At 45.3% G+C, this 27,711-nt stretch overlaps 1 pseudogene; it reads right to left on the reverse strand.

Annotated features, from left to right (window-relative positions):
* Nucleotides 1-27,409, reverse strand: LOC135363758 (potassium-transporting ATPase alpha chain 2-like; annotated as a pseudogene).
* Nucleotides 27,410-27,711: the final 302 nt, after the last annotated feature.

Genomic DNA, 27,711 nt, shown 5'->3' on the forward strand with positions numbered 1-27,711 from the left:
CTATTGAGGCTGAATCCTGGTAAATGAAAATCTCTTTGGGATGGGAGAGCATCTGGAGCTGGGATGTGCAAAATGGACGTGGAGCTCAGTTTTGGAGTTGGTGGTGGGGTGGAGAGCAACGTGGGAGGGAGGGAGGAGTCCAGCTGGGAGGAGGGAGGGCGCCAAAGGACTGGTGAGGTGGTGAGGGATGGGATGAGCAGGGATGCGGCTAGGTGACTGGGGACCGTAAAGAAGGATGTCTGAGAGTCAAAACTGAGGTTGTCCATGTTGCTGTGATGTAAACCTGCCATCACTTCTACCTCTTGCAAACCTTCAGCTGAATTAACCCTTTTTAAGCAAGGTGACTATGAAATTATAAGCTCTCTGGGAATTCACAGAATCTAGGAAGGTCACTGGACTTTTAATAGGGTATGGAATGGAGGTTTGAGCAATCTTATCTAGCAGGAAGATCTGAGCAGGTGGCCGGATTACCCAAGACTACTTAACGTGAGTGAACTTTATATACATATAAACATGTCATTCTTCCCTTGAAATTCACATATTTTTGAACAAGGAGATGGATATAGAGAAGCAAATCGTATATAAACAGTTGAATATCTGCTTGAAAGTACAAAACCTCAGTGGGTATCTTTCATACTCTTTTCTGCCTTCTCTTTCTGCATTTTGGTAAGTCCCTACTGCAGCAGTCTCCCAGATGCAGCCAGAAGATGAAGAACATCCCCAGTGTGCAACTGGGAGGCTTGGGAAGTCAGGTGGGCTTAATAATACATGTTCTTATCCCACCAGCCTGTGGAGGTAGAAAAAAGTTACTGAGAAATCAGTAGTGTGTTGAAGTAGATAAACAGAGTCTCAAAAATCACATTACTACTTACTTCCAGGGTAGAGTCTAATGAAAAGTTTCCGCACCTCATCATACACCCAAATCAGAATGGCAAATGGCACAGCCACAAACCAATACTGAGGCCTGGAAGCAGAAGGGAGGAAGGTAAGTCGGAATGCATCCAAAGAAAGGGCCAAGCCCCCTGCCAATGGACAGAGAGCTTCTTGGTCATTTTCTCTGCCCTACTGGAAAGAACAACACATCCATTGGGTCATACAACATAAAACTGGAAAGCTTCTTATTTAAACTGGACTGCGACTGGTAGAAGCAATATCTGCCTTTGATGTGGCCTATTGGCTGAAGGTGGAGATGGGATGGTGAAGTTTAGAAAACCCATTTCCTCTTCTGGGAAAACTAGCAGGTCAAAATCTAAGATAGACTAAGATAGAATTGATTTGGTTTTGTCTCATTTGAAAGCCTGGAGGGGAAATAACCCACTGGAATTCTAAATGTTTACTTAGCCTGTGACAGCTCAGAACACGGCTGGCTCTTTCCTGTCCACTGTTGAAGAGGAACTCACCGGAGCATTGTGAAACTCAGGGCTGTGACACTTCCAAGCCCATAGGAGAGGATTAATGCAATGATAATCTGTGAGGCAATCCCCACCCAGATGACTTTTACTTCTGCAAGACACATAAAAGCAAACAGATTCTGAATTCACATGGCGACAGGCCCACACACCCAGTGGAGTCAAGGCCTCATGTATTATAGGCCTAACCCTCAGCATTCCTGCATCAAAGGCCCAGGGTTGAACTATGAGGTTGGATGTGGGCAGTACCTGAAGAGACCCTGCTGGAAGATGGAGTTCCTCCTGGTTTTCCTGATGATTAGATCTGCTGTTTGCTGGACCATGATGCCAACAAAGAAAGCCGTATAGCCCATCCATTCTAAGTATTTCCTCTGGTACCATGTCTGTCAACAGACAAAAAGGAGACCATGAAACCCCAGAGGGAAAAGTTCAGGACGATATCAACGTAGTTCTGTAAAGTTTTACTCTCTCCCCACCTCACCAAGATTGACGGAGGATCACCTCCTTGTGTTTGGAAAGAACCTTTTTTTTCTTTACTCGGTTGAGTAGGGAAAGATGCTAACTTAATTGATTTGGCCCCACCATGGGTATTGTGGGACTGGCTACTCTTCCATATCAATTGCAAAGCCAATGTAAGAAAGCGAGCTCAAGGTATCTAATTCGAGAGAGGAGGCCGAGTCCTGGCAAAGGCCAAACCAATGTAACAGAGGGGCCCACAGGCCCTATTAACTGAGAAAACTTTCACCTTCTCTGTCTCATTAAGGCTGTCCAGGGAAATGGAAGTTCTGCATCAGTCTGGGCAAGACAGTGAGAGGAGGGGAGAAGCAGGACGTTGCAGGACTTTGAAGGCAGAGCCTCCTGCCCTTACCCACTGTTGTCCATAGCTGTCTTCCAAGCCATCCACATCGCTATTTTCCCATTCCACCCGGACGTTAATGAGCGCGCTGGGTTTGAAGCCCTCCTGCGCATACACAGTGAAATACACCACGAAAGCTCCCACGGCTTGCATGAGGCCTAAAAGCACAAAAGAAATAAGGGCAGAGGTTCTATAAATGACTTCGGAATTGCGCCTGTGCTCACTTTCCTTTCGGTTCCTCCTCCCATTGCAAGCCTGCCCCACAAGGAAAACCAGTTTCTGACTGGAATGAATTCTCGGGTGGTCCCTGTCTGACAGGTCAGCGATGCCTCCGTCATACCAATGTGCAGGTAAGAGTACATGGCAAGTTGCTCGTTCACCAGTCTGTCCTTCTTCTTGTGGCGAGGCTTCCTGTTCATGACGTCACTTTCAGCTTTCTCATAAGCCAAGGCGATGGAGGGGATCTAGAGGGGGAGACAGTCCGTGAGGCCTAGCCCCCCAAAACTGCTGTACCAAGAGAGTGATAATGGCAGTGGCATAGCCGGGGGCCTCAGGGTGGGCGGGGGGCTGGCAGACTGCGGGGGTGGTACGGTTATGGAACCGGTCTGTCCAGGGTGTAGGCAATGGGGGTTCATGGTTTCTAGAGAATTTAAAAACGGCTGGCTTTAAAAATCAGTCTGCTTTTTTATCACCATGTGCTGGCAGTTCTAAACTAGCTCTAAAAACTTTTCTCCTCTGGGGCAGATTTTCCCTACCATCCTCTCCTCCTTAGGCATGCCACTGGATCACAGCGGTTCTCTCACAGGTCCTCCCACCTGGAAGACCTGTTAAAGGTCAGATCGCTGGGCCCCACCTCCCACCTCCAGTCTCTCCCAAGGTCTGAGCTGGGGCCAGAGCATCTGCGTTTCTAACAAGTTCCCAGGTGATGCAAGAAGCACTGCAGTGGAGAAAAAGAAGTGAATTGAAAGAGCCTGGAAAATGATCTGACTGTAAAGCATGAGGACCCCGGTTCCCCTCTAAGGCAAAGATATCTTTAGTCTCTCTGCAATGTGTTGACTGCCTGGGTATTTTACCAAACAAGAGGGTAGGAGGCGCCATTTGCTGCATTCTCATTGTGAATTCAGCTCGCTCCATTGCCTTCCCCCCCCCTTTTTTTTTTAAGGATTACTTTTTTTTTTTTTAAAGATTTTTATTTATTTATTTGACAGAGAGAGATAGCGAGAGCAGGAACACAAGCAGGGGGAGTGGGAGAGGGAGAAGCAGGCTTCCCGCCGAGCAGGGAGCCCGATGTGGGACTCGATCCCAGGACCCTGGGATCATGACCTGAGCCGAAGGCAGACGCTTAACGACTGAGCCACCCAGGCGCCCGCCTCTTTCCCCCTTTGCCTGTGTAAGCTGGAGCCATATGGGTAACTGTCATGATAATTTCTTAAATGGACACATACCAGAAGAGGGGAGGGTTTAGTGACATTATTGTAGGTCAATATGAGGCCTGATCGTGTGTTAATACCTGCTACTTCTAACTGAGTGCAGGTGAGGGGCTTCTAGATCACAGATTCTTTTACTTGACAAGGAGCAGTTGTGGGTTATCACATTGGCCACTGGGCCCCGGTGTTACACGGGCTATTTAGTGATAGCTCTATCTTCTCAAGAGGGAAGGGAGGCATGTGAGCTGAAACTGACCAATGGCCTATTTTGGGGGGAGGGTAAAGAGCTCATGTCTTGAAAAGCTCTTCTAGGAAGTGAAGTGGTTTTAACTTCCAAACATTTGACAGATCTCTTTAGTCCTTTGCTTTGAAGTGCGGCTGGTGGACCAGCAGAATTGGCATCACTTAAGAGCATGTTAGAAATGTAGACCTTCCGGCCCCATCACATCGAAGTTTAAGGAGCACTGATTTAGTCCATCTCCTTGCCCTTGCAGGTAATGTCCCTGAAGTTGCCATCACTTGGGGCAGTTATCAGATCCTGTTCCCTTTAGTGCTACTTACTATGTCTGTGCCCAAGTCGATGAACAAGATAGTAATGGTGCCAATGGGCAGGGGAAGCCCAACAGTGGTGTAGATCAGAAAGGGGCACAGCTCAGCAATGTTCTTGGTCAGGGTGTAAGCAATAGTCTTCTTTAGGTTGTCGAAGATCAGGCGACCTAGGCAAAGATGTTGCTCTCATAGGACTTGCTTTTGATCCCCCAGGTGACCGCTGTCTTGATAAGGCCACTTGAGACCTCACTCACCTTCCTCCACCCCTGTGACTATAGATGCAAAGGTGTCATCCAGCAAGATCATGTCAGCTGCATTTTTGGCTGCATCAGAACCTGTTATCCCCATGGCAATCCCAATATCTGCCTTCTTTAGAGCTGGAGAGTCGTTAACGCCATCCCCTGTCACGGCGACAACTGCATTCTATGGGGACACATGAGAAAATGGGAGTCAGCAGATCTAAGGGGTCACAGGTAGGACAAAATCAACATAGTCTCCCTTTCCCCTGGAGGATGTGGGCCAACTGGAGCTGAAATGAACGGTCTGTTTTGGGGAAAAGATAAAGCCGGGAAATCCCAGAAGCAAGAACAGCAAACTCCAAACAAGATGCGTTCCGTAATTAAAACCATTGTGTGTGGCAGGCTAAAGTGGATCTTTTATATCTTGTGTCTTTACATTTTTTCTTCTATATCTTACATTTTCAAAACTTTCTATATGCACACCTACCACAGGACCAAATGTTTCATTGTCAGAAAGCCCTGCATGCAGGATGATCTCAAAGGAGGGTGGGGGGTCAGCCCCCTGAGAGGGTAGAAATGTAAAGTGATGAAGACGGGCAAAGAATTGTCTCTGAAGAGGTTTAGAAAGTGTCATAGGCCTGATCTGGGATCCAGATCTCAGCCCTGCATTTCCCCAGGACAGTGACAGTTTCTCTGGGTGCTGCTGTCCACCCACCTGCATTTGACAGCCCTCCACGATGATCAGCTTCTGCTGGGGGGATGTCCAGGCAAAGACGATCTCTGGGTAGTTGGTTAAAAGCTCATCCAGCTGTTCCGGGCTCATGTCCTTCAGCTCCATGCCAGTCACCACCGCAGCTTTCGCGTCCCTAGAAGGGCCAGAAGGAACTGAGTGAGGCCAAAGGTTGGATCTTAGGCTGAAACACTGCTCTGGGCAGGAAGTGGGCTGACGCCTCTTTGACTTTACCGGGAGCCCAATGTCCTTGACACTAATACTCTAGTGGGATGACAGGGGCTATGAGTTCTGGGGACACTTTGTTCTCCATTTCAAGACAGTAAACTGAGGCGAAACAGTTAAGGCCCCTTTTCTGATATCATACAATAGGAATAAGCCTTTTGCTTGTGGGAATGGGTGGGAACACCTGTGGGGCAATGTTTTACTTAAGGAATAAAAAGAGGGTAAAAAACTTCCTGTTCAAATGTTTTGGGTCCTTGAATTCAGCTTATGCCAACACACATGGGTAACAATTCTGTGTTGTTGCTTATTTCAGATTTATAGTGTCTACTGTGCAATGAGCCGCGTAGGGAGAACAATTTATTGAGGTCCTCTTTGAGGAAAACTATTGTCTGCTGCTGATGAAAGTAAGGTTCTAGAAACTATTAATGATGCAGATCTGATTGTGTTGTTCCCTGCTAAAACATTTCAGAGGCTTTCCACTGCACTTAAAGCAGACCCCAGAGCCCCTCACTTGGTCTGCAAGGCCAGCTGCAGCTTCACCTCCCCTTTGGCTCTCCCCCTGCAGCCCGTGGGACTCCCAGCCCTGAGCCTCCAACCCCCTCCAGTGCCCTTGGGCCTTCACCCGTCTTTCCCCTTTGCCAGGAACGGGCATCTCTCACCTCACCTTCCCTTAGCTAACACTCCACATTTTAGCTTTCAAATCTTATGTTATACCCCTACTCACAAAACACTGCATGCCTTTTTCTATACATGTTTGTTTTGAGCTTTTTTAGGTTTGTGTTTTCCTGTTGGTGCTAAATACCGGAATCCTAGCACTTGACTCAAACTATAGGTGTTCTTATGTTCTGGTAAAAAATATATATATATAAAAGTAAGATAAAAAGAAAAGGGTTTGTCCTTTCTCCCCACAACTGCAAAAGTACAGTTAGTGTATGATCATAAAAGTACAGCTGATAAAGTGGATAGCTAAAAACATTAACAAATTTATCTATCCCATCTCCTGTTCAGTGAGGTGAGTTGCATGGATATGTATAATCCTATTATTTTTGGCATTAAGGAGGGCGTGTGATGTGATGAGCACTGGCTGTTATACACAACTAATGAATCACTGAACATTATATCAAAAACTGATGATGTACTATATGTTGGCCAATTGGATTTAAATAAATAAATAAATAAAACAAATTAAGAAAAGTTCCAAAAAGCTTTTGTCGATGAATGCTGTTTACACAAAGGAATGTTGGAATACTCTTAGACTTCAGATACTGTTATTGTGCCCAGAGGCTACGATTCTGTGTGGTAGTCTTAACTGGTAACTGTTGCCCAGGTAATAATTTATTAACTGACAGCTCTGTATTCTTTTTTTTTTTTTTTTAAGATTTTTATTTATTTATTTATTTATTTATTTATTTATTTATTTATTTATTTATTTGTCAGAGAGAGAGCGCACAAGCAGGGGGAGCAGCAGAGGGAGAGGGAGAACCAGACTCCCCGCTGAGCAGGGAGCCCGATGTGGGGCTCGATCCCAGGACCCTGGGATCATGACCTGAGCCGAAGGCAGATGCTTAACGACTGAGCCACCCAGGCGTCCGACAGCTCTGTATTCTAAAAGGTATAAATGCTTGGGTAAACTAGAAGAGGTTCACTGGTCTCTCCCTTCCCCTTTATTATAATACGATATTATAATAAAGCCAGTGGCATTTACTTTTACACTGAGACTTTGGAGTCTTTGATCGTTTAAATTGTCAACAGTCCAGGTGACTCTGGACTCCTCCCACTGTTTGAACCCTGTCCTCTGTGTGTCCTTCACTGTACTTATCACACCACTGTACTTACCACATCACAAGTAGCTTTTATTTTTCTGTCCCTCTGCCTAGATGGAAAGCTCCCCAAGGGCAGGGATAGTGTCTAGTCTGTTTGCTACTACAGTTCCAGTGTCCAGGACAGTGCCTGGTATATTGTTGGCACTCAACAATTAATTGTTGAGGGACACTGGTGTGACTCAGTTGGTTAAGCGTCTGCCTTCAGCTCAGGTCATGATCCCAGGGTCCTGGGATCGAGCCCCGCATCGGGCTCCCTGCTCAGTGGGGAGTCTGCTTCTTCCTGTCCCTCTGCTTGTGCTCACTCTCTCTTTCTCTCTCTCAAATAAATAAATGAATAAATAAAATCTTTAAAACAACAAGAAAAAAAAACAATTGTTGAAAGAATTAATACATGAGCGAATGAATGGGTGAATGGACTAAAGGACAGACATGATTACAAGAATTAGGAGACAGAAGGAAAAACTAAGTCTTTCATTAGGAAGCTTTCATTCTATTTGCTACCGTATGTTCACATAGCTACACATTATGAAGCATCTGAATAAATACTCAAAATAAGCACTAAGGGAGTGCACCAAACACAGAGGGTTCTTAATATTCCTGATTATACAACTGGATCAATGGCAAGTAATTTCATATAAATTTTGTTTCAGTTTTTCTCACTCTAGATGTGGCACTGAAGTTTTCAGATCTACTCCACTGGGTTTTTCAATTTCATATAAGGAAGACATCACGGGTAATTTTCATGGTACCAATACAGCCTAGCATTACTCTGAGAGAGTGTCTGGCAAAAAGGGGATTTGCTCCAGATAGCACAGCTCTTTAGAACTAACAAGGATAAGGACTTGGATAAGAACTTGAGTTTCAGCTACATTGGATCTGTGCTTACCGCTTGTTAACTTGCTCCACAGCAATGTGGAGGCGTTTTGCAATGTCTTCCACCGTCTCACTGTTGGCCGAAATGATACCCACACTCTTGGCAATAGCTTTGGCTGTGATTGGAAGATCACCTGTAACCATAATAACCTAGAACACAAACAATGAGAAAGGCATGTGGACAATGAGAAACTCGGCTGGCCAGACAGTATCACCTACTCTACCATGACCTGGTAGAATGTAACTAGGGATTATAGTGATTTGCCCTTATGGGCAGTTCTTGATCTTTAGATCAAAGACAAAACTGTCTCTGAAGAACACACTGATCTCATTGGATCTATCCTTGCTTCTAAGCTTCTTACATGTCCTACTCTGACATTAGAGGAGGCCCTTTCCCTTGGATGTTACCTTACTTGTGAAAGGGCTAGGGGATGTGTACTTGAGACAGCCTCATGTTGCTCCAACAGTCTTGATATTAACATGGTAATGGAATTAATATTTGGCTTTGATAATATGAAGGCAAATGGATTTTGGAGGCTGAACCTTAAGATTAAGTAATAAAACCTTTTATTGTCTATCATAATCTAGGGCAAGATGAAGTCAATTCATGGCCTTCTCACTGCAGTCACTATTGTGGTTTGTTCCACACTGACACAGTATTTTGCCTTGACTGGGACAGTTACTAGAATCTTAGTATAGTGAAAGTTGAGATAAAAAGGGAGTGGGGGATTATGATATTTGAGACTTAAATACTATCTCTGATGGCAAACATTCTTAGACAACATAAATGGAGGACTTCTTAAGTCAAGAAAATAACTCCCACCTTGATCCCCGCACTCTGACATTTGGTGACTGCGTCAGGTACAGTGGAGCGAGGGGGATCAATCATAGATAAGAGCCCCACAAAACAGAAGTTAGATGTGGGAAAGTTCATGGTGTCTATATCAAATGTGTAAGTTTCTGGAAACTCGTCTGCTGGCAGGTAGAGATGACAGAAACCAGGAATGCACATGAATTTGGGAGTCAATGAAATTAGGATAAGAAATAAAAGAAAAGGAGGAACATTTTCACACACTCCTTTACTATTTTACTAATATTTGAGAGTATACCAGAATCGTTTTATTCTTTCAATTCCGAAATGCACGCTGTAATTAGGAAGGACATATTTCATCCAAAAGTAATTTACTGTGTGCCCACTGGATTTTCTGGTATGTTCTAGGGATACAGAAACCAAGAGGGGGTGGCCTTTGCTTCTGAAGATGTCTCAGTTTAGTGTGGGGACAGAGACATAAAGAGGTAAAGCATAAAAAAGCATAGTGAGGGCGCCTGGGTGACTCAGTTGTTAAGCGTCTGCCTTCGGCTCAGGTCATGATTCCAGGATCCTGGAATCAAGCCCCACATCAGGCTCCCTGCTCAGCAGGGAGCCTGCGTCTCCGTCTCCCACTCCCCCTGCTTGTGTTCCCTCTCTCACTGTGTCTCTGTCAAATAAATAAATAAAATCTTTAAAAAACAAAAAACAACAACAACAAAAATCCCACCATAGTGAGTGTTATAGAGAACAGCCACCTGGGGAATTAGGAAAGACTCGCCCAAGGAGGTCACATGTGAGTTGACTCTTGAGAGAGGAGTTAGAAGTTTTCCAGGGAGAAGGGAGGGTTAGGGATGGGATGGCCATTTGAGGCGAGAAAACAGCACATGCTGCTGCATAAACTGGGGAAAGAATCTGGACCACCAGGAGAATGGTATGAAGCTTGGTCTTTCTTTAATCAAGGTAAGTGTGAGAGAAAGGCCATTAGGAATGGAGAACCTTTTGTTACTCAGAAGGCATCTGAGTTAAGGTAGAAGGGATTCCTGTGTCTGGTGGGACTCCTAAGATCATGTGACTTTCTCATCAGCTTTTATATCAAATTTATTCTCAGCATGCCCCACTGCCTCACACATTTCAGTAAAGCACAGAGTCTGAGAGGTCAAACACAAGGTTCCTAGAGCGATTCTTGTCAGATGGGTATCAATCCTGCATTGAAAACACTACCTGGTGCTGTGGGCTATTTAAGACATGCTTAAAGCATTATCACCTCATTTAATTATTTCATTTGCTTTACAAGCTCAAATATCCTTTAGAAACACACATTCCACAGACTCCATCTCTATTGGCAAGAACTTTTATGATGTTTAATGAGCTTTATCATCAACTGTGAACTTCTGTTACCTTGAATTCATATTCTGTAGTTCACAGGTGCCATTCTGTCAACCCAGATTCTCAGGACAGAACATACCCTGTGATACCACTTAAGTTACCACAATTAGGTTCCTACCAGTGGCTGTATTTCTATGGTTCCTTCCACCTCTGACAACCCCTGTCTCTATTACTGGCAGTGTTTTCTCCCTAATAGGCAAGTGAGAAACTTCAACATTATTTTAAACTTATTTTTCTCCTCTAACTAGTTGCTAAGTCTTACCAGTTCTGCCTCCATGAAGTCTCTTGCATCTGCCCCCTCCGTCACCTTCCTAGTGCCTTGGATCAAATTCCCACCCTCTTTTACCTGAACAAGGGCAGCCACCTCCTCCTGACACCCATGCCTCTCCTCTCCCTGCTCCTGCCAAGAATTAAACTCTAATTCTGATTGGTTCACTCACCCCAAAGCCTTCTGTGACTCTCTCTGATTGTGGAATGAAATCCCAGTTCCTCACCCACATAAGGCACTCTATATTATGCCCTCCAATCTATCTTTCCTGCCCATTCCCTAGGATTATGCCGTCTCATCTATCTGCAACACTCCACACAGACTGGCTCACTCATAATGTGAGCACACACCCCATCCATTTCTATCTCTGTGCTTTGGCCTATGTTGTTCCCTCTACTTCAAATATTTTTCCTCACCTCCCTTCAAGAATTGCTGTGCAAGGTCCAGTTTAAAATGTAACTCCTTCCATAAAATCTTCCCAGATTTTCTTTATCTGGAAGCCACCCCACCCTCCTCAGTACTACCACATAATATTCTCGTATGTTTATCATATTCTTCTTTCTATGATTCATGTGGATGCATAGCTACTCAGCTAAACAATAAGCCTGTCTCCTCTTGTGCCCTGACCTGGCATAGAGCCTCACACCCAACAGGTGACAGGTAAGGGTTCTGCCACCAAGAGCTCACCCAGCACACGCTCCCCCTGGCCTCCCAACTCCATGTATGCTGTGTGGAAGGCCTCGGCTGTGTTCTTGTCCAGGGGCTGCTCCTGGCCGTTGACCATGATGGTGCTGCACTTCTCTAAGATCCTCTCAGGGGCCCCTTTCATCACCATGAGGAAGCGCTTGTCATTGGGGTCATCCGTTTTGTGTATGGAGAGCTGGGAGGGAAGGAATTGAGTGTGTTACGTATTCCCTGCCATTAAATAATGACACCATCTTTACTCATAAGGGCCTGAACTGGACAGATCTCTTAAGTAGCAACATGACAAGAAAATTAAAGACATCCCTTTCTCTCCTTAGGCTACTTATCCTTGGCATGAAATGGAGTGTTCACTACAGGCATGTTCTATCCTTTTTATTTTGTGGTCAAGTAATATGCAGAGATCTAGACTTGGTCCTGCTCAGAGCGGCACCCTGAATTTGAATTGAAAGTAAGTAGATCTCATCTTTCAAACAGAAACTAGTTGCTTTAGGGAGGCCAGATGTGGTTGTTGCCCTGTGAAGTCTTGTGTATTGAACCAGATCTCCTGTGGTGCCCGTAGGGGTCCGAGGACTGTGAGCCACCTCTTCTTGCTTCTTGTCTCTACCTCCCTATCATGGGTAGCAGCCTTTGGGTCCCAAGCTATTCTGAGCTCAGGCAGGCATGAGGGCAGCAGGAGTTCCTATGCCTCTTCAGCTCCAAATTAACCCAGTTTTACTGCCTGGAGGTGAAGGAAAATGGTGGGGGTGGAGGAAGTAGACACTCTCACGTACAGGCTTTCAGGACAGTTAAGTAACACAATTTTCATATCAATATCCTCTCATCTACTGATTCTATTTCCAGATTCATCCTAATAAGGTAATCAGGAAAAATCTAAAAAAAAGTTATATAAAATGGCTAAGTCTTATGGAAGCTGTTATATACCAGGTAAGCCTTCAAAAGGAATTTCAGGAAGCTGGAGTGTTTGAAAGAGAATGAGTAAGTTACAAAAAAACGTAACAAAACAAAAAACCCTACCATTTTGGGTCTATCAGTTGATTCTAAATCAGTAGTTCTTAGCCTTCTGGATACCAGAGAGGAGCACAATAAAAAATAAAAAAGTAGAGGGCAAACATAGTTTTTTTGTTCTTGTTGTTGTTCTTATTGCTGTTGTTTTTAATGGCCAAGTAAACACATTAAAAAAACCCCAACTAACTGACCAAAACCAAAGCAAAACCTCCCATCTATTATCACTATCATCTTCTCGAAGATAGGATATTTTAACATTTAAAAAGTAGAAACAATAAACACTTTCATAGTGTGTACTCTTCTAAGTGCTTCACACATTGACTCATTTAATTCTCGAAACTACCCTACGGCTATGGGTACTATTATTATCACCTTTTACAAGGAAGGAAACTGAGGCACAGAGGGGTTAACTGGCATGAACAAGGTCACGCCCTAAGAGGTGGCTGAACTGGGATTTGAATTCAGGCTAGTAGGCTCCAGAGTCCCTGCCTTAGTCAGGTACCATATAAAGGATAATCTTTTGAATTAAATACACTCATCCTTATACAGAACTTTATAAAATACTGTCCTAATTTTCCAGTTTGCCACAAACTATTGGAAATATTTTTATGGGCTGGTCTCAGTTTGGGGAATTGCTATTCTAAAATCAATAAGACACAGACTTTCCACTTTGTTGCCTTTGGTTAATGATACCCCAGAGACCTTCCAAGGTCACAACATCAAAGACTCTTTTTTGAGTGTTGCTCATGTGTAGATATAAAATGGCACTAACAGCCTCCAGAGAGGCTCTTTGACCTCTTCTGTAGGAACCCGCAGAGGTCCTCCTATCTAGTCCCAACTCTGGGTAGCCTATTCTCCACTTCAACATTTAGTATATGAAGCCTCATGGAGCCTGCTTTTTCTCATTTCTCACATGATGAGGGAAGTCTTTACTAGAGTAGATGGGGCCCCAGCAGGATTCTGAGTCTTGTTCCTGATTAGAAGACAATTCGATCTACTCCTTAAGAGCACAGACTCCCTGGGTCTGCTTGAATCCTGGCTCTGGTCCTTACTAGCTGTGTGATAATGCCCTGTACCTCAGTTTCCTCATTCCCTACCTTGTAGAGTTGAGAGAATTGAGTGGTTCCATACATGTAGAAATTAGCATATAATAACTATCATTACTGTTGTTATTTTAGGATCATTACTCATTCTATTTTCACGTCTGTTTTGAACAAGAGACCTGATTTACTGGCTTTAATATTTTACTTCATACATTTTTTAGTTGTCTATTTGGCTAACTGCAATTCTTCATTGGCTTGTTATCCACAGAGATGTTTGCAACAGTTATTTCCCAATCCTAAATGCCATCCAAACGAAATGTGTGGGTAAACACCAGAAACTTTTACACAAACATGGTTATCTTATTTATATACTTTCCTGTTACGCCAAGACCAAGTCACAAGGCCCTGCTCTCAGGGCTTTGGAGTCTATGGGAAGTCCCACCTGCAGCAGTAAACTGGGCTACAAACTGTCATTTGTCCCACCCTGCGGAGGATGGAGCTAGTTGACCGTTGGCCAGCCTGGAATGAGGGAAGACAGATAGGCAATGATGGCCATTTTCTTCCTGAGCAATGGGTAGAAAGGAGGTCCCTGTCAACTGCATATGGGGCTGGTAAGGGCAAGGTTTACTCACAAGGCCCAAGCTAAACTGTTCTGTGTGGTGGTAGAAAAAGCATGGCCTTGGGAGTTGAAAATATATGTGAAAATTTGTTGTGCCACTTAGGTGCTTGGGAACTCTGGTCACATCAACATTTCCTAAGGACCTGGTTCCTCACCTAGAAATTGAGATTAAGTAATCCTACCTCAGGTTTATCGTGAGGATTAAGTGAGAGAACCAGATACAGATTAAGGGAGCAGTAAATGTTAGTTCTCCCCAATCCCCCACTTTTCATTTATCCTTTAGGATATGGCTTTTGCCCCTCACCTGTGCAAGTTACCTGGTGGGGGTGGAGGTGGCGTGTGTGTGGGGGTGGGGGGGTGGGGGGGGTATAATATAGATCAATCATTCATAGGGACAGCCAGGCCCTGACAAGATCTTCACTTTTCTTTTTTCTCTACCTATTTCTGGCAAAGGAAAGAGGCCAGCAAGGAAAACCTGTTCTGGGCTTACCAGATGCCCAGGCCCTCCATCCCTGAAGGCAATTTTTGAAGCCAAATATCATTCAAAATACATACTAACCAAAGGACACTTACAGGTAGAAATGCCATTCTTATGATAACAAAGATTCAGTTGTGAGGAAAAACTCACCTGAAATTTGTTGGTTGAGTTAAAAGGAATTTCAGCTACTTTGTGGTTTCTTTTTCTAATTTCCATCACATCACCCAAAATGACCTCTGAGAACTTCAAAAGAGCAGTTTCTGAGGCATCTCCAGCCACAACTCTCTGAGAATCAAGAGAAAACAAATATTTGTAGCACATAATCTGATTCTTTTGTGATTATTTTCAATGAGCCAGCAGACGGCCTGACTAAGCTCAGTATCTAACAAACGATTACACCACAATGAGCCACTGACCGAACCATGGTGGAGGTGTTAAACTGAATGGTGCTGCTTACTGGCATTAAGGAAATTCGAAACAGTTTGAGCTCTGTGAGACCTGGAGGGTTCCATGAAAAAACCAGCTATGAACTAGTCTTGAAAGACGGGTGGATAACTGGCAGACAAAGGAACAAAAGAAAGCCTTCTGGAAATCAGAATGCCATGAATGAAGGCATGAAGTGGAAGAGTTCCACTGTAAGTGCTGAGTGTACAGGTGGATATGGAGGATGCAGAGAGATTCAGAGGGCCCTGAAAGGCAGGCAAGGTCCAAAACTCGAGCAGCAGAAAACAGATGCATGGAAAGTTTTTGAGCCAAGTTAGGTGAAGCAGTTCATCTAAAGAAGTATTTAAGGAAGATTACTGGTATGCAAGAAAGACTGGGGGAAGGGATAAACTGGAATCATGGAGGCCAATCAAGAGGTTGGTATAATTAATTAGATGTAAGGTACTGGTGATAAAAGAAAAGTAAAATTATATATTTATTTGAAGCAAGAATAATAGGACTTGGTGATTCACTAGATATTAGGAAAGAAGAAAGTTAAAGATGACTTCCAAAAATTTTGGACTGGATGATAAATTAAAATGGTTATGTCCTAGAAAAATAGAAAAGGGACAAGATAGTGATTTAGAGCCAGGTTGGGTACAGGTGGAAGGTGGCAAGTGTAATTTGTTCAGAGTCTAACATGGCAAAACTTTCAAGTGGGAACACACAGCTAATTGGAGATCCATGGAGTTTGGGTGAAAAATCAGAACTGGAGATAAGGATTTGAAAGATACGGACAGAGAAGTGATGGGCCAAGAAGAGAATTGATGAGCTGTCTGACAAAGAAAAGCAACCAAACAAAAAGTACAAGAAAGAAAGAGTCAATGAAGGAAACAGATGGCAAATAGAAAAGCCAGGAGAAGACAGATTGATTGACTCACTCAGAAGGAGAGGACAGGGGGAGAAGAGAGAGGAAGGGGAAGAGGAAGGGGGAGAAAGAAAAGTTTGTTTTTGTATATGCTAACATTTCAGGGCCCCTTAGCACCGCTTCTGCTGCCAAGAGGAATACGTTCTAGGGTCAAGGCTTCTATTTCCTTCCAATTATATTTTAAACGTCAGTGAATGGCACTTATGTAATAAAGGAACTTTGATTATATCTACTTGCTTGTAAAGGAAAGTAACTTAAAGGTACATTCATTTTCAGGAATGAGACAGATTTTTCAATAGACCTAAACCACTGTTCTGAGGACTTTTAGACATCTCGGTGATTTCTCGAAGCAAGTTAGGGTGAAGAAAATTTTCTGCAGGTCTTGTGAGTCAGACTTCCTCTTACTAGTACAAACTTCACTCAGTGGAAGAGATTTAAATCAAGTACCAAATCAGAACAGAGGAAGTGACTTCAAACTGGCTATGATTTAAGACCGAATATATACTGAAGCTTTACCTTCATGATGGGGACGCTTTCTTGTCCTGGTCTGAACTCAGCTCTGTTACACAATGTTATTATCTTTGATAAGGAGGCCCAGGTTCCAGAGCTTTGATCAAAGACTTGGTCTGGAAAACAGAACAGTGATGCTGTGGGTCCTGGACCTAATATCCATACTATTCAACCAATTCTCTGAGACTGCACACCAATGCTGCCATGTTCTGCGCGGCCCCCTCTGCTAGAGTCCATAGCTTCGGGCCACACTGAATGTTCCAGAAGACTTACTTGAATTGTCTTCACTGGTGTCAGCTATGAAGATCTGATTGTCGAACCACAGATGGGCCACAGTCATCCTGTTCTGGGTCAGAGTCCCAGTCTTGTCTGAGCAAATGATAGAGGTGGAGCCGAGGGTCTCCACTGCTTCCAGGTTCTTCACCAAGCAGTTCTTCTTGGCCATCCGTTTAGCTGTCAGCGACAGAGTCACCTAGACAGGAGAGAGAGAGAGAGAGAGAGAGAGAGGGGAAGAAGCTTTGAGAAAAATCATCATTTTGAACTCAGGCTCCATAACGTAGAAGCAGCTGGAGCCGAACTGATTTCAGGACAGAGGTATAGTTACAGATGCGGCAAAGCTGACCCAGTGGCTGATAAACCACATAAAGCCCTATTTTTATGCCATAATCCTTTTATTAAATGTAGGAGGTAAACAATGTGCCTAAGTTCCTCAGTTGTAGAAACTGCCAAGGATTCTTTTTTCTTTTTAAGAAATGTGAAAATGTAGAGAAGGTGTCAGGCTTCCTGAAAATCTGTAAGTGGTGGTTTGTGTCTGTCTTATCTAGATCTTACTTTTTTTTTTTTATCTTACCGAGCTTTTAAGGAGAAAGATAATATGCAATTTGCAGATAGAGCTCCTAAAAATGAAAATATAAAGTTTTCTAGGACAGTGTTAAAAATGTTAACAATATCACAATTCTGTTTGTCTCTCTAAGAAACAGTCTCCTCAGAATGTCCCATGGTGTCCCCTGACAGGGAGGGAGTGTTGTTCTGAAGATGAAGGAGACTTGCAGTTTACGGTGGGCGCACACCCAGCACAGCAGAATGCCATGTGTTAACAGGGTCAGGGGACAGGCCACCTAGCAGCACGGACTCACAGTGACAGTGGCCAGGAGACCCTCAGGCACATTGGCCACAATGTGCCAATGAGGAAGATGATGGAGTCCAGGACCTGATACTTCAGGGATACTGCGGTGATGAAGAAAAGGATGCCGATGGAGACGGCCACTCCGGCCACGATATGAACAAAGTGCTGGATCTCAATGGCAATGGGTGTCTTCTCATTTCCGACTCCTGAAGCCAGTGAGGCGATCTGACCAATGATGGTGCGGTCGCCCGTGTTGATGACCATGCCAGTCGCTGTGCCTACAGGTGAAGTAGACATTTTATTCCGGGGATCCTCAGCTACGAGGGGACCATAGCCTGCTTATAGTCTTCTCTTTGCTGGTTTACATGATCAATTAGCACACAACATTACAAAGTTCTCTGGGCTCTTCAGTTCCATGTTTTGTCCTTGAAAAGCTTTGTAGCAAGAGATGGTAAAGAGACAAGAGCATAAAGCCTGCAGGGGAGAGGTGATATGGGTGGTGCATGGAGTCATGGGAACCAGGCAGACTTACCTTCCAGACAGGTTGTAGAATAGAAGCCAATGTTCTTTGTTTCCAGGGGACTATCGTGGGTAAACTCAGAGGAGCGGGGCTGGGGTTCAGATTCTCCAGTGAGAGATGAGTTATCTACCTAGAAGAAATTTTGGAAAAAGTTCAAGACTGGGCATCTTGTTCCCTGTCCCAGTCACACTGAGATCTAGAAAGACAACAGAATGGCAGCTAGTTATCGGCGTGATCTTTGGGGTGCCCTGTGGCGCTTACCTTACAGCCCTGAACAGACAACAACCTGATGTCTGCAGGGATCTGGTCTCCTCCTCTAATCTCCACTATGTCTCCCACCACCAGTTGCTCTGCAGGGATTGTCTTCTTCTCTGAATCTCGAATGACAAGAGCTTGCTGTGAAAGAAAACAGTGACAGATGCCTCAGATCCTGGAGTGATGCCAACTCTCCTCCATCCTCATCTCCCCACATCTCCGGAATGGAGGCACTGGAAGGCACAGCTGTCAGAATGGCAAAAATGCAACAAAAGACTTTTACTTGGGGCCTGAAGACACTAAGAACTATCTTTTCTTGAGGAGGAACTCTTAGAGATATTCTTGGAACCAGAAAACGCTGCTGTGGGCAGATATAGCAAATTGACAGCCCCAAGCATGACAGAGAGAGGGACAATTAAGGATGAATGATCTTGGCTGGGATGTCCAGGAAGAACGCCGATGGCTGAGCCAAAGGGTTTAATACTCTTGCTCGGGTCAGGAAGACTTTAACAGAGTAGAAGGCAGATCTCCCACTTCTTAGCATGGACGATTCCATCCAGAACCTTCTCCAGCTGGCAGCTCTGTGGGCCAGGGGCAGCGTGGTGTTCCCACTGTGCTGATAGTGGTGTGTGATCTCCCTAGAGGACTCCTAACGTGGGGTCCTGTGGGAAGACAGGAGCAGTGGGCGTCCCTCACTGACAGCAGTTTGGGGCAACATGCAGAGAGACTCCAAAATGGGTGCAAAAATGGTCACAGATAAAGAATTGTAGGTTGACCTCCTTGGCTACCAGGGAATACTCCCGAACTTCTACAACTCACTTTTGGAAGCACCTGAATTACTTTTGTTTGAACAGTTCACCAAAGCTCAAGAGCAGTAATAGAAGATGTTGTGCGATGACTGATGTTTCTGTCCTGTTTTGCTCTTGACTAAGCATTTTCCTGTATCTTACTTCCCTGATTATCTCAAAACTCTGTGAGGAAAGGGGGCTTCAGAAAGATTGCCTAAGACTTCTCAGACAGCAATGGGTGGAGCACTGACCCGCTGCCTCAGAGGCCCCATTCTCCTCCTTATCTGATGCTTCCTCATCTGAAGTCATGTGGAGACCAGAGAGGGATGGCTGCCACTCACCTGCAGGATCATCTTATTGAAGGTGGCCATGATGTTGGTGCTTTTTGCCTCTTGGTAGTAAGCGAAGATCCCTGTTAAAATAATGACCGAGGCAAGCACGCAGCCCAAGTATACCTGGGTAAGGAGAAGAAGCATCAATCAGAAGAACAGGCATCAGGAATGAGCCAGGTCCTAGGGCTGGAGCTCTCCATGGGAAGGTGAGAGACATGGCAGTGGTATTCTGGTGTCATTTACAGGTCACAAAATTTACCCATTTAAAGTGTATAATTCAGTGATTTTTGATGAATTTACACAATTTCGCAACAATCATCACAAGCTAGTTTTAGGACATTTCCATCATCCCAATAAGACCGCTACTGCCCAGTGGCTGTCATTTCCCACTCCTGCCCCCAGCCCTAACCACCTCTGATCTGCTTTCTGTCTCTAGGGTGTGACTGTTCTGGACATTTCTTATCAATGGAATCAAAGAGTATGTGGCCTTTTGCATCTGGCTTCTTTCTCTTAGTCCCATGCTGGCCAGGTCAGTTTTTTGGTTTTGGTACTGTTAGCAGCAGGCAGAGATGCTCCCCATGTCAAAGGGACACAATTAGCTTTGAGGAGAGAGAAACCCAAAATGTTTCACATGGATCTAGATGTTTTTTGTCCCCTTAGGAACTTACAGTGCGTCTCTCTCTCCCTTTAAAATTCATGCTCATACTGCCTCTGAGACATCAGAAAGTCAGCTATGGTTTGTATTTTACAGCTGGCGATTTTCCCAAACCTGCACAGTGATTGATCAGTGTAGACTCCTGATTGCAGCCCACTGCTCTGCCCACTAATGGCCTTACTTTATGGTTGTTTTCCCATTACTAGTTTAGCAAACCCTGGAAGGAGTCCCCCTTACATTGTTTAGGGATGAGGATGTATTCATGGAGTACTGGATCCCATATGCAATCCAGCACAGGATGGCTCCTATCCACAGAAGGATGGAGAACCCCCCCACCATCTGCTTGAAGAACTTGATGATCTCCGGTGTTTCCTTGGGAAGAGTGAGGGCATTGGGCCCATTCCGAGCCAGGAGCTCAGCAGCTTGGGCACTGGAGAGACCCTGAGAAAGCCAGACAAAAACAAACAGGGATTAGACATTTCTCTTCCCTCAGATTGGATGTCATTTTTCTGCAGGTTGTGGGTAGGAGTTACCATGCCCAAGAAGGGCCTGGGAAAAGTGGATGATGCCTCACCTCTCCCAACTCGCACTTTTTTAAAAAGAGCATTTAATATTAATGCTTCGTATCAGCCAGGCAATGTACTCTGTACATTTGCTTATTTCCTCTTCAAAATAACCTTCTGAAGAAGGTGCAATTATTATCCTCATCTTACAGATACGAAATTTGAGGCAGATGGAGGTTAAATCATCCAGCTAGTAAATGGGACCAGGCAACCTGGCTCCAGAGCCACTGTATTAGACTCTACTAAGGCATTTTAGTTTCTTGGAGATTCATCTAGAGGTAGGAGTAACTTGGCTAAGGAGGATTCGAAATACAAAAGCTAATCGCCAAGGTTAAGGGCAATGTGGTAACTATCCAGAAAATATTCTGTTCTGGAACTTCTACATATTGCACCGGCTAATTTTTCATCCTTAAGTCTGGTGTCTTTCTGCTTTTCTCTATATCCACTCCAAGTTCTAAGTTCTTGTTCATCTGAAGAGTTATAAATTCTACCCAACTCTGAAGCCCACGTGTGGTCACTTCTTGCCAGAAGCCCTCCCTGGTAAGCGTGCCCTCCACGGGGTACAGAGGCCCCTCCACCGCCCTTGAAATCCTGTATTGTGACTCATAAGGTTTTTTCCCCCACAAACTATCCTATATGGAGAAAGTCTTGTCATTATTTTTTCTTCCTAATCATGTTGTAAGCTACTTAAAGGACAGCTTAAAGACTATATCCTTGGGGCGCCTGGGTGGCTCAGTTGGTTAAGCTTCCTACTCTTGATTTCAGCTCAGGTCATGATCTCAGGCCTTACTTTATGGTTGTTTGAGATCGTGAGATCAACCCCCGTGTTGGGCTCCACGTTCAGTGAGGAGTCAGCTTGAGATCCTTTCTCTCTGCCCCACCCCCCACTCATGTGTGCTCTCTAAAGTAAGTAAAATAAATCTTTAATTAAAAAAAAAAAAGACTCTGGGACGCCTGGGTGTCTCAGTTGGTTAAGTGGCTGCTTTTGGCTCAGGTCATGATCCCAGGGTCCTGGGGTCGAGTCCCGCATCCGGCTCCTTGCTCCGCGGGGAGCCTACTTCTCCCTCTGCCTGCCACTCCCTTTGCTCGTGCTCTCTCTCCCTCTCTCTGACAAATGAATAAATAAAATATTTTTTTTTAAAAAAGAGTCTATCCTTGTTGATTTTCGTGTCCTTTATAAGGTGTCCTGCTTGTTCTGTAATACAGGCTCAAATATTTGCTGAATAACTGGATTTGAAGTCACTAACTTGTAGTCAAAATAAAATTCATCACCATCTCCTTCCTGCTGTTTTCTCTAATCTCTCAGCCCCATGTCCCGCCATGGCCCTGTTGACCACCTGACCAAATCTCCTCCTCTTGCTTCTCTACCTTGGTAACTGGGATCAGGAATTTGTTCAAATACCCCAGTGAAACAAAGTCCTACCAGTTATTTCTCTGAAACATCTCTGGAATCTTGTCCCCTTCCCTTCCCATCTTACTGCTGCTGCCTTGTTTCAGTTCCTCATTTTATATTCCTGGGTTATTGTCTCATTCTTCTAGACCCTTCCATCTCCCACTTAAAAAAAAATCTATCCACCTACCTACTACCTGTATCTGTATATATCTTCTACCAGAAATACCTTTTGAAAGCCAATCTTATTTAAATCACTTCCCTGTTTAGAAATTGTGTGTAACTAATATAGTCCTTATTCCTTAGTTTAATATGGAAGTACTTGATGGTTTCACCCAAATTACCTCTCCTTGGTCTCATTTTCTATCCACTCCTTCCCCTTTCCACACACATTAGCTCCCAGAAACCCCAGACTGTCCTCTCCGGTCTCCTGGGTACTCTGCTAGCTTAAACCCAAATCCTCCTCTTATGTCCTGATTCGAACACTGCATGATCCAGGGAGCCCATTCTGGCTCCTCTGGTCAGACTCTGTCACTCACTCAGGACACCATTTAGACCTCTCTTGGCCGTCTAAGTCAAACAGACTGGATGTTATGCTACTCTCGTACATCCCTGCCTCCGCTGCTGAAATGCTTCCTCCTTAAGACCAGGGATCACCTGCCTCTCTTTGGCCCTCTCACTGCCAGTCTTGTGCGTTGCTCACAGTAAGTCTTTTTGTTGACTTGGACAGATGTATCCAAATCTCCTGATGTCAAGACACCAAAACTTTTGAGATTTAATTTGAGTTTGAATTCACACAAGAAAGCAGTCCTTCTGTGGTGGGGGAATTTGCCAGACACCTGAGAGCACACCAGGATGTCCTGGAGTCATCGCGCCTTTTCACAGGAAGAGATGGACGAGCAGGGTTATAAGACTGTCACTCTGGATGGTTGCGCTTTTTTTAATTTTGTTTTATTCTTATGTTAATCCCCATACATTACATCATTGGTTTTAGATGTAGTGGATGGTTGCTTTTTAACATTGGTTTTCCCCATTCTTTGATAAGACCATTATACTTCCTGGACATTGGGATCTAAAGCAACCTCTGACCATGACCATAAGGAAGTGTCTGAGCATTTCTGGGGATACCACGGCTTTCCTGCAGTTACAATCAAAAGAAATGTTGATAGCCAGGCGTCCAGCTCAGCAGAGGGGCTTGACTCTGGGCTTTAGTTCAGACACGCCAGCTCTTGAGGTCAACCAGCCCTCTCTCACGTGCTGGGCGTGTGGGTGACTGGCATTCTCAAGGTTGCTGCTTCATCCTAAAGATGCCATTGAATTTTCCATACACCCTAAGCACACAGCTTTGTACAGTCCTTTGCATAGTCCCAGGGCTTCTCTTCCCAGTCCCCAATCCCTTGATGACTTACTGTAATGATGTTTGTACCATATTTCTTTTCCAGTTCCTTAATGCTGAGTTTGTGGTCATCCTAAAGTCCATGAAAGGAAGAAGAGAGTGCATTAATAATTCCAAAATACTCAAACCCTAAGCTTGGCCCAGCCCAGGAAAACTGAGAGAAGCACTGATGATAGGAGGGGGCCAGAGAGTGAGGGAGAGAACGAGAAAAGCCTCTGTGCCAGGTGGTTATTGCATTGAGGGAAGAGAGAGTCTTGCTACAGGAGAAACTCTTCTGATTCACCGGCCAGGGGATTTTCTGGCCATCCCTTGAGTTCAGACTGAATTTGTCATTTACTACATATTAGCTGTCTTTAGTTTTTACGAACAAAAAGCAATGCATTTCATCTCAATCTGATCTCCAGCACATGCAAGTTCTAGCATACCTGCCTGCTGTCCGGGTGCTAGTGATCTGGATACTTAGTTCAGACCTGAGTTCTGGGATTAGTTGATGGTGATGAGCAATACCAAACCAGACCAGACCCATCTGACAGCTCCTTACCCAGGGAGCCCTCCATTGGGCAGGTAGTGTCTGGTAGAGAGAAGCAAGCCTTTCCTTAATCAAGTACTTGAGACTCAAGGAGTTCACTAGTTAGAGAAGCCCTGCAGGTTTAAAACTGCCAAATAAATACCAGTATGGCCCACACTTGCTAATTTTGTTATAGAATCATTAGACTAAAGCAGAGTTTCTCAACCTTGGCATTATTGACATTTGGGCCAATAACTCCTTGTTGGGGGGGAGGCGGCTTCCACCCACTATAGGCCACCTACTAGCACCCTCCTTGGAGTAGTGATAAGCAGAAATGTCTCCAGACCTCGCTAAATGTCCCATGGGGGCCAAATTCTTCCTATCTTGTCCCTTGAGAGCCATTGGGCTACAGGATTAGAAGCCTCTTCCTGTCTCTGAAAACCCAGGGGTAAGTAAGCCTTCTTTACCCCACCTAGAAAACCTAGCACTCAGGATTCTTCAAGCTCTGATCATCTGAAACAAAGATTTATACTGTGAATCTTTGGGTACTAGAACCAACTCTTTTCTTAAGTATATGCAAAAAAGGTTACCTGTTGTGTTAAGAGATTAGATTTTCCAATTAAAAAATTATTTTGTCTTCTCCTCAGCCAGATTCTGCTTTATTCATTTAGTCATTGTACCAATATTGATTGAAAGATATTGCTGGGGATTCAAAGGATTAAGACACAGTTTTGTGCAGTGTGCTAAATTCTGGGCAGATACAAGTAACAGGTGATTAGAGCCATTGTTTGCATGGCTGGACCTCAGACTTTAAGGGGCCTGTACGTGAGGCAGAAGGAGGCAGACTCTTTCCTTCTTCAGCCCTGGCTTTGGTGAGGAGAGCCTGGGGCAGGAGGCATGGTGGGTGCCTGTGGCGCCCTCTGCTGGCCAGCACTAGAATAGCTCGGGGCGGCATCCTGTGGCTCAGGCTTCTGACATTATCAGCCTGTTCATTCAGCAGCCAGGGATCCTTTCATTCTTGTCAAGGTTCTAATGTGCCAGAGGGCATCCCAGTAGGCGTTCACAAATCAAATTATAGGATTCTTGTGAGAATGTTGGGAAAGAAGAAGGACAGATGGTTCTCTCTCAGCCGGGAAGCAGGGGAACACTAGCTAACACTATGAAAACTATCTTTCTATATTATATATCTTCACAGAATGCTCAAAGAAGGGAGATTCTCTTCATAATAAACAGGCTTATGATAGAATGGATATATATTCATGTTATAAGTAGCAATTTCAAGGAAGACTAGATATGTCTTCAATCCTAAATGCCAGAGATTCGTAGGAAATAAGAACGACTATTACCTGGCTCTGTGCTAAGTCTTTCTCCAGTTTTATTTCATTTAACCTTTTTAACAACTCCAACAGGTAGGCACTGTCTTTAATTCTTATTTTTTGAAGTAGGAACTGAATGTCAATGAAACTGGGATCTGAATTCAGGTCAGTCCTATTTCAGGGCTGTGTTCTTAACTGTCTGTCAGAACATACATAGGCAAATGCCTAGTGTTGTGCTGCTAAATGTCTAACAAGCTCTCCAGGAAAAATAAATACAAAACTCTGATTTGTAGCATTTACCGATTTTTCACCATAACCAAGTTCCAAGCTGCTAACTCAGTGTCAATCAACTTGCCAAATTCCTGAATATTTAACAATGGGCTCTGTAGCCCACGTGAACTCACACCACTGCTGTCTGCTCCAACAGTGACAGTTTTCAAGTCTGCAGTGAACTGCAGGGACGATCTATAAAACTTCAAGCTTGGTGTAGAAGTTCCCCCCTTGACATTCCTGAAACATAACCTGTCACGTTTCAGTTCTGAGGCAGATCTTGCCCATGGTGGCCAGCTTTAATAACTCTAAAGTTCTTCCTTAACAGGAATAATATTGTGCTTCCATAAATTACAAAATTACTAATTATAAATTATAATTTAATTATAAATTGCATAAATTACAAAATAGTCTTACTCTTGTCTCACTTTTCCCCCTCCCTCATCCATGCAAATTGTTTATTTCCCACTTTACATAAAGAAAATGGAGCTTCACTGAAGCTAGGTAGTTTGCTCCCAGTTACCAATCACTGAAGTGGAACTTAATTGAGCCTAAGGTCCTCTGAATCCAAGCCCAATATTCTTAACAGTGAAATTATTCTTTCTCATGGGGCATACATAGCCAGAAACCTAGCAAGGTTTAGTGGTTTTGTTTTCCTCCTGCATGGTTCCAGCTCCAGTAGTTTTCCCTTATCAGCTAAAAACTGGCAGTTGGTTAGGGATATCTCAGTGAAACAGCTAGGAAGGAGAGAGGTCTGGGCTGTGCCTGTGGGGACTGGAATCTGAGGCGCTTCCCTCAGAGTTCTACCTGGGAGTGCCTACAACTAGAATGCAGGAATCCTGCAGAAGGCCTCTGACCCCTGGGCAGATATTATCACACCATTCATTTTAAACTAGGAAACAAATCTCATGGGATTTTCAAATCCTTAAGACTGATCTTTCTTTTGTTAAGAGGTAGGTTATAGGGGCAAGTTCTCCAGGGGGAAGGGCAGTGGACCCATTTGGCTTAAGGACCAAATCAACTGACCAGATCCAGTTCTTTCGTAAGCTCCTCCTTACGGTGATTCTTTTTGGGTTGGAAGCAGTTCTTCAGGCCTCTGTACTTCTCCTTGCCGTTCCCCTTGTCTGTTTGTTCGATGTCTTTCATTCCACTGAGCTCCACAGAGTAAATTTCTAGTGTTTTCTGAAAGGAAAGCAGAGGTACAATATTGGTCCAAGATGGGTTTTCTGAAGAGGTGTCGAGCGCTTCTCTCTGTGGGTCAGGGACCTACAGGGAAGGGAGCCCCCCCCCCCCTTCATTCTCTCCTCTAGAGAGAGCAAGTCGCACGATGTGGAGAGGCTCTCTCTTCCCCACCTTCAAACAGCAACTCCCAGGCCTTTCTCTCCTTTCTTCCCCTCCAGTGTAGAGGGAAGGCTGGGTAGCACAGCCCTGCCGGCATCTCCTCAGGGTGACCCCACCCTGGGGTTGGGGAAGGTGGGGGAAGTTACCTCCTCCAACTCGAGACAAGACCCCTCCAAGCCCCAGGGTCTCCCTAGTATCTTGCTCCCTCCAGGACACACGGCGTGTGTCCCGCTTCTTGGGTGGAACGTGCCCACTGAATCCCAATCCCGGGCAGGGCGGCCGTGTAACCCCCAGGCCGGCGCCACGCGCCACATCGGAGCCGGCCTAGGACCCCTGGGGCCCCTTCCCACAGCGTCTGGATTCGGGTCTTCACCCCAGCCAGCTCCGGGAAGGGAGAGGAGCCGTGCATTGGTCAGGAGCGCAGAATCCAGACGGCCAGTCGTTCCTCCTTCGCCTCGTCTTCCACCCGCTCTGCGCGGGTCCGGGTCGGCGCGGGGGGCCCGCACGCACCTCGGTCATGGCGCGGGTGGTGGTGCCGCCGGCAGGCGGGCTCGGGGTCCGGCCTCTGGGTGGCAGCGCGCGCGGGGCGGGGGTCCGATCGGGCGGCGGCGGCGGCGCGAGCCCTAGGCGCACCTCCCGCGGCCGAGCTCCAGCCGCTGGCCCGCCGAGGCGGTGCCCGCCTTAAATGCCGCCTGCCCCGCCCACGTACCTACCCGCGAGCAGGTTGCCGGGCCTCACGACGCCCCGGGAGGCGGGAAGCCCGCAGGCGCGGACCCGGGCGCGGAAGCCCGCGGCGGGGCCTCCAGCCAGGGAGCGGGGCGCGGCGCGGGCCCCGGCCGGGGACTTGGGGGTCCCCAAGGGCAGCGCCCGCGAACCGCCGCAGCCTGCCTCGGGGCGAGCCCCCGACGATCGCACGCCCTCATCCCAGCTTTGGTGGGATCCTC

The sequence above is a fragment of the Mirounga angustirostris genome, unplaced genomic scaffold, assembly GCF_029215605.1.
Source record: "Mirounga angustirostris isolate CCGP_5_RB_7025 unplaced genomic scaffold, mMirAng1.0.hap1 SCAF_3, whole genome shotgun sequence".
Taxonomy (NCBI): domain Eukaryota; kingdom Metazoa; phylum Chordata; class Mammalia; order Carnivora; family Phocidae; genus Mirounga; species Mirounga angustirostris.